This window comes from Fulmarus glacialis, unplaced genomic scaffold (genome assembly GCF_000690835.1).
Source record: "Fulmarus glacialis isolate BGI_N327 unplaced genomic scaffold, ASM69083v1 scaffold14373, whole genome shotgun sequence".
Lineage (NCBI taxonomy): Eukaryota > Metazoa > Chordata > Aves > Procellariiformes > Procellariidae > Fulmarus > Fulmarus glacialis.
Window position 1 is genome coordinate 6,381 of NW_009202574.1, and position 7,093 is coordinate 13,473.

The following is a 7,093-nucleotide window of genomic DNA, read 5'->3' on the forward strand; positions in this document are numbered from 1 at the left end:
TAGGGGACCCACTCTGGAGCAGTCTGTTCCCGAAGGACTGCACCCCGTGGAAGGGACCACTCTGGAGCAGTTCATGAAGAACTGCAGCCTGTGGGAAGGACTCATGTTGGAGAAGTTCATGGAGGACTGTCTCCCGAGGAAGGGATCCCATGCTGGAGCAGGGGAAGAGTGTGAGGAGTCCTCTTCCTGAGGAGGAAAGCGCGGCAGAGACAACGTGTGATGAACCGACTGCAAGCCCCATTCCCCGTCCCCCTGTGCCACTCGCAGGGAGGAGATAGAGAATTTGGGAGTAAAGTTAAGCCCGGGAAGAAGGGGGGGCAGGCAGAAGGTGGTTTTAAGATTTGGTTTTATTTCTCATTACCTTGCTCTGATTTGATTGGTAATAAGTCAAAATAATTTCCCCAAGTCAAATCTGTTTTGCCGATGAAGTTAATCGGTGAGTGATCTTCCTGTCCTCACCTCGACCCTCAAGCCTTTAGTTATATCTTCTCGCCACTGTCCAGCTGAGGAGGCAGAGATATAGAGCAGTTTTAGCGGGCACTTGGCATCCAGCCAAGTTTAACCCACCACACCACTGCAGATGTCCATACAGTCATCCAAATCTTCGGGAGTTCTTACCCCTTTTCCCAAACTCCCCATGGTAAATGGCCAAAGGACCGGCCCACAAACTCACCACTGAGTTGCCCTAAGCAGAGACAGAAATCCTGTTTGCACAGGATGTTGTCCTCCTGCAGCCTGTAAAAACCAGGGTGAGGTATGGGAGCCATCTCTTTGCTGTCTAAATCAAGCTTTACGCAATCTACCCAGATCTGGAATGATTAGCAATAGCTCATCAGATATTGTTGGCCTTGGATGGCTTTCAGAGATGCAACCTTTCTCTTGGGTAAAAGTTTTTCTTAAAAAAACCCAAAATATCCAGATGCTTAAGTGTATGATCATGCTAGATGCTCCCTGTCTCCTGAGTCCATGAATTTGAACTCTTCAGCTGGCAGAGACCAACGGAGACCGTCACCAGCTCCTTCAGAATTGCTCTGCCCCTTTCTTAGGAGCAGATGGCCTGTATTTACTTCTCACTCAGTCTAGCCAGTCACCGATCTCCCTGTTGAAGCAAGGAGCTGCCAAGCAGGGCTGGAAATTGTGATAGTTTCTACCCCATTGACGCATTTCATTCATACACGTAAAATCTAGAGGACTTTAACAAGCAGAAAGAGATTTGCAATTTTGATGTGGGCTAAAGGCCGCTGGGCAGAAATTAGCTGACTTTCTCTTACATGCAGGCACTGTCACCTGGGATATGCTGACCACAGGATTTCTGGCCTTCCTTTTGGTCCAAACATCAGTCCCAATATTCACTGTATCTTCTTCTCATAGACTTCATTAGCAGTAAGATGCAGAGCGGATGGCACAGCAGATGGCCTTCATTTTCCCTGCACTCCAAGTCCAAGTCTCTGCATGTGCCTCAGCTTTTTGCCTCATGGCTTTAATCTCCCAAACACTGTAGTATATTTGCTTAACACAAGAATGCATTTCCTCAATATAAAACAACAGCAAGGACAGAACGAATTAATCAGTAGGAAGGAATTAATCAGATCAGCTGCATAATAAAACATCAGCCATAGGACTGAGTTAGTTTTTATTTTTTTTTCTTTGAAGATTTAAGCCACATTTTGAAAGCTCTTGAGCAAACCAATGGCATGACAGTTTGAAGATAAAACTTCCATTTAAGCATGTATGTTTAAGCATGCAACTGCAGAATGCACCATACAAGCATTTTGGAACCTGCCTTCTGGACTCAGCTTTTAACTCCAAACAAGTACCAGAAAGCACAGTGTTTTAGAAAAGCTTGCAACTGCTTTTGCTGAAAACCTTTATTCTCTCAGAATACTTGTCTCTTCTAACAAGTAGCTGTGTGGAGATAAACATCTCTGCTCCATCTTTGAAAGCAATGGAAATTGGGCCGGTTATGACTGCGGGTTGACAGACTGAGCCCTGTATTTTATCCTACTCTCATGGTCTTTTCTGAAATAACATGTCAGAGGAACATTCATAATTGTAATGTATTCCATACATTTTCTGGTATAATCAGTACACAAGAGACTCTTCGGATGTACAGTCACTAGGGAGTAGTGCCTACCCTGTTTTGACTCAGATGCAGTATGATCTTTACCCTTTGCTGTAAATTGGCTCAGAGCACATCTTTATGTGTCAGTTTTGCCTACTCACTTTCAGATGTTACCAGCCTCCAGTGCTATGGAGCTGCTTTGGAGTACATGTGATTTTCATTTTACATGTTCTTCAGTTCCTTCATATGCCCAAATGAAAAATCCAGCGTTCAGGGACATCTCATGGATTTATGATACTCTCTGGTGAGACTTTGTGTTCAGAACCTAATGAATGGATTATCCTCATCCACATGTGGCATTTCCCAGCTGTGGGAGATATGTTATTATTCCTTGTTTATTTTGCAGCTTCCACACGAGCATGCTGAGCTGGTTGCTTTGTGGAAAGCCTTTACAGGTCACTCTGGAGTAGGCTGTTTTGCAGCACAAGAGCCCAATCCTGAGCACAACGAGTAGTGCCAGTACTCAACTGCTGTCACGTGTAAAGTGAAGCATGGACCTCAGCACTTATGTTGGAGTATGGTATGTCCTAGACAGAACGGGATATCATGTGTGACAGGAAAGGAAGAAGCTTAGAAAGGTACATAAGATTAACTGCGTGGGAGAGGGTGACAGGGAAAGCATGTAAGAACAACCTTTTTTGTAGCCTGGTTTCTCAAAACATTTTGCCTGTACTTTACTTCTCTCCACTTTTGAAACTATTTCAGCTACATTTGCAGACAGCAGCAGTCTCAAAGATAAAGTTCAACAAACGTCACAGATATAGTGACACTATAGTTGGATAGAGAAGATATACTGTACAGAGGTCTCCATGCCAGGAGAAAAGGTGGTAGTAGGAGCCCTACTTTTATTAGTTGGGCTACAGAGAATCCAACTCAAAGACAACCTTCTGCTGGGACCTCAGCTTCAAGCACTGTGTCACTTGAAGAAGGGCTTGATTTGCATTTGCAGGTGTCAAAGTAAGTGCCAAGTAAAAGCTAAAGCAAAGCCAGCTAAGAAAACGCATGCTAGTCTTCTACTTCTCGTGTACCTGCTGGAACGGTATCAACGCATATCCATCAAGTGTGTGCTTTGGTGCTGTGAGAAGTGAAGTGTGAGCTGTTGCGCAATGAACAGTAAGAAGTGGGGGAGTGCAAAGATAAGCTCTCTTTTATTACTGCATTGCAGAGGTTCCCCATGCCCCTTCCCATCCTGCTCCCACAAACAAGACAACTCTGAGCACACTGTGTGGGAGTAACACCAGAAGCTGAATCAAGACATTGCTACAGGGACCCTGTTGTTAACATGTGTATGCTTTCCTTTCTGTAAGCCTGGACTTATTACTGGTTGTCATAAATTACAGAAGATCATGCACTCAGCATAACCTTCTGCTCATATCCTCCTCTGTTAGATGCAAAACCCTTTATGGTTAGCTACATCATCATTGCTTTGAGGTTAAATTATTACAAATAATGCTCACGGCCTCATGGGTTTACTCTCAGTTGTTCTTAGTTCAAAATCTCTGAGTCACTCTCCTCTAATTCTGAGCAAGGAATTTAATGGACTGAAGAAAAGAGTTTTATCCAAAAACTTTTTTCCTCTCACTTCTTTGCATTGCAGAGCCTCTGCCTAAAGCCTCCATACCCAGCAGAGCATGCCCTGTTACTGCTACATCTGCAAACTGTTAGCCCAGAATTGCTACTCACGCAGCACATAGCAGCTTTGTAAGCAAGCAGTTTTGCGTTGGGGGATACTCCACTGTCTGGAAAAGCTAAAGCTTTTTAAGAGAAAAAGCTCTGTCAGGGTGCTCCAAAACTGACTGCCACCTATCCACTGGCATGAGGACGGCTGGCTCTGTGGCCAGGTGGGTGCTCCGGCTGTGGTTGTGCTCTCCCTGCCCGGCTGGGGCAGGCGTTGTGGGAAGCGTGCAGGTGCGAGGCTCTGCAAAATGTAAGTAAAAGTCCTGCATGATGTGACCTGAGTCAGGGTGGCCCTGGTGGACACTGAGCTGACAGAAGGCAGCAGCGTGCTCTTTGGCAAGTATGTCCAACAGCCTCCTTGTCTGCATTTGGCAGAGTGTTGCCAGCACATGGAGGGAAGTGATCCCTCCTCTCTACTCAGCCCCAGTGAGACATATCTGGAGTACTGTGTCCAGTGCTGGGCTCCCCTGTACAAAAGGACATACTGGAGTGAGTCCAGCAAAGATGCCTTGAAGATAATTAAGGAACTGGAGCATCTCTCATATCAGCAAAGGCTGAGAGACCTGGGGCTGTCCAGCCTGGAGAAAAGAAGGCTCAGTGGGGACCTTATCACTATGTATAGATAATGGGAGCAAAGACAGTGGGAGCAAAGAAGACAGATCTTGTAGTGGTGTCCAGGACAGGACAAGAGGCAATGGGCACACACTGGAATACAGGAAATTGCATCTAAACAGAGTAACTTTTTTTTCCTGCACAGGTGGTCAAACACTGGAACAGGCTGCCCAGAGAGGCTGTGAAGTCTCCATCCTTAGAGATATTCAAACCCAACTGAAAACAGCCCTGAGCAACCTGCTGTGGCTGACCTGCTATGGGCAGGAGTGGGACTGGGCACTCTGCAGAGCTGCTGTCCAGCCTCAATGCCACCGCGGTTCTACCCTACAGTTCTATTACATAGCACTAAGTTCCAATTAATAAATGTGTTTGAGGATATAGTAGAGGAAGTAGTACTGCTCTACAAGGTAAGGACAGTTCAGATGGTAACAAGCGTAAATAAAATTTCTAAATTAAATAAAAGATTAAATTAATGTGAATTTCCACATGGGTTAAAGTGTAAGGCTCCTGTACATTTGTCACCTCCAAGTCACTTACAAAGATCTTCTGGTGATTTTTTTTCAGCTCTCCATTCAGGCTTGCAGTGCTGCAAGTCTAAAATTGCCTGAAAGGAGTTGGTTTTATGTATACACATTTTACACTAAGATTTTGTTTTCCTATCTGTATAAATAGCTCTGGTCTTTCTAAATCTATGATCCAACAATTCTATGACTACTTACAGCATCTTTCCACAGAGGACATCTTTCCACAGAGGCAAGCTATCTCTGAAGGTGGACAGTTCACCCATGTTTTCTGTCTGACTTAGAAAAGCAGAGCCATGGCCAACTCACGTATGAGGTTCTTTGTGCAGAAATAAAATGGGTAGATGAAAACCAGGCAGGATGTAATGGATCCCACTATTAGCTCTTGATACACAAACATAGAAATTGTATATCACACATGGTACTAGTTCAACCTACCTGTTTCCTGCCCAACTGGATTGCCAAGGAATGAGTGCAAAATCTAGTCATTGTTTTAAGCCCAGATTTGGCCAACTACAGTGAGGTATAGATGCAGAGTCTGTCAGCCAGGCAGCGTGACTGTGAAATCTGGCATTCCTCAAACCTCTGTATCTCTTCTAAATTTACTTCTAGACTCCTTCTTGCAAGGATAAGGTATTTTAGTAGGCTTCAGTTGGTGTACATATCAGTAGGCTTGCCTATGCAGTTTTTCGCTTTTCCTTAGATGGATTTCAGCCATAACTATTTTTTACAAAAATTGGGAAAAGGGCCACTGCCCTTTTTCATTCTTCCAATTCTTCCAACATAATATCTCAACATAACTGTGTATATTGGTCTTTTCTGTTGGTCACTGTGGAAGCTCTTATTTGTCAGCAAAAACTAGACACAGCAGTGTGTCCTGTACTAACACACAGGTTAGACGGTGAGTCTTCATTCCAGAGACCCAAATGCCCTCACATCCATGCAAAGTTTGGAGCATTGAGTTCAGGGTGAGGGGTAGACTCCTACCCTCAGTTTGTGATCATGGAGCAGGGCCAGCATCAGCCCCAATACTGCAGGCGATGGGTCGCAATAATAGCGAGGCTCACTGGCTTTGGGCTACCAACTCCAAATGACAACAAAAGGGGTGGCTGCAGCCCATTAACCTGATTTCTGACCTGTTTCTGGACAGAAAAAGAATTGTAGCTTGTTCACAAAGTTCTGGTGCTGGGCACAGGAAGACAGGGAACTGGCAATGTTGAACGATTTGATTTTTTTTTTCCAGTTTGCATGTTTTCATTATTTATGAAGAGGGATGCTTCCTCCCATAAAACACCAACTGGTTCCTGTCTCCCCAGTCACACTGACATTCCTGCCACTGGTTTCCACCTGCCCACACATGCTTCCCCAGCAGCCCTTCTTGCATAAGCCACAGTTTGTCTTGGTTTCAATGCAAGCAAACAGAAAATGGCTGATTACTACTATCTGAGTTAAAGGAGGCATTATGTGCACTTTATGCTCTTCAACTGGCAGAAATTCAGAGAAGGAACCTAGTGATACAGTGAGAATCTCATCCGTCATGAGCAATGACTCCTGGTGCCAGATTTCACATTAAGGTCAGCTGAATGGCAAGTGTTCGGTACCGGAACTGAAAGGCTTGATCGTGCAAACAAGCTGCCAAATCAAAATGAGAACATACCTCCCTGTTCTATACTTAAAATAAAGAAATGGAGAAAGTGTCAAATTCTCTAATTCCAGAACAATAGCAACTGGGAGCTGGTTAATGTTCAGCCTTCAGAGCCATTACACTTCAAGGACTTGTGCCTTCACAGTTGGCCAAAAAGTTACTTGCTTTTATGATCCCAAAGAGATGAGGAGCTCAGACTGCAAAACTCAGAGAGGTCTTTGTCATAGTAGAAGGACACAGCAGAAGGGCAGGAGTGTTGATCTGCTTGAGAGTAGGAAGGCTCTGCAGAGGGACCTAGACAGGCTGGATCGATGGGCCGAGGCCAACTGTAGGAGGTTCAACAAGGCCAAGTGCCGGGTCCTGCACTTCGGCCACAACAACCCCATGCAACGCTACAGGCTTGGGGAAGAGTGGCTGGAAAGCTGCCCAGAGGAAAAGCACCTGGGGCTGCTGGTCGACAGCCGGCTGAACATGAGCCGGCAGTGTGCCCAGGTGGCCAAGAAGGCCAATGGCATC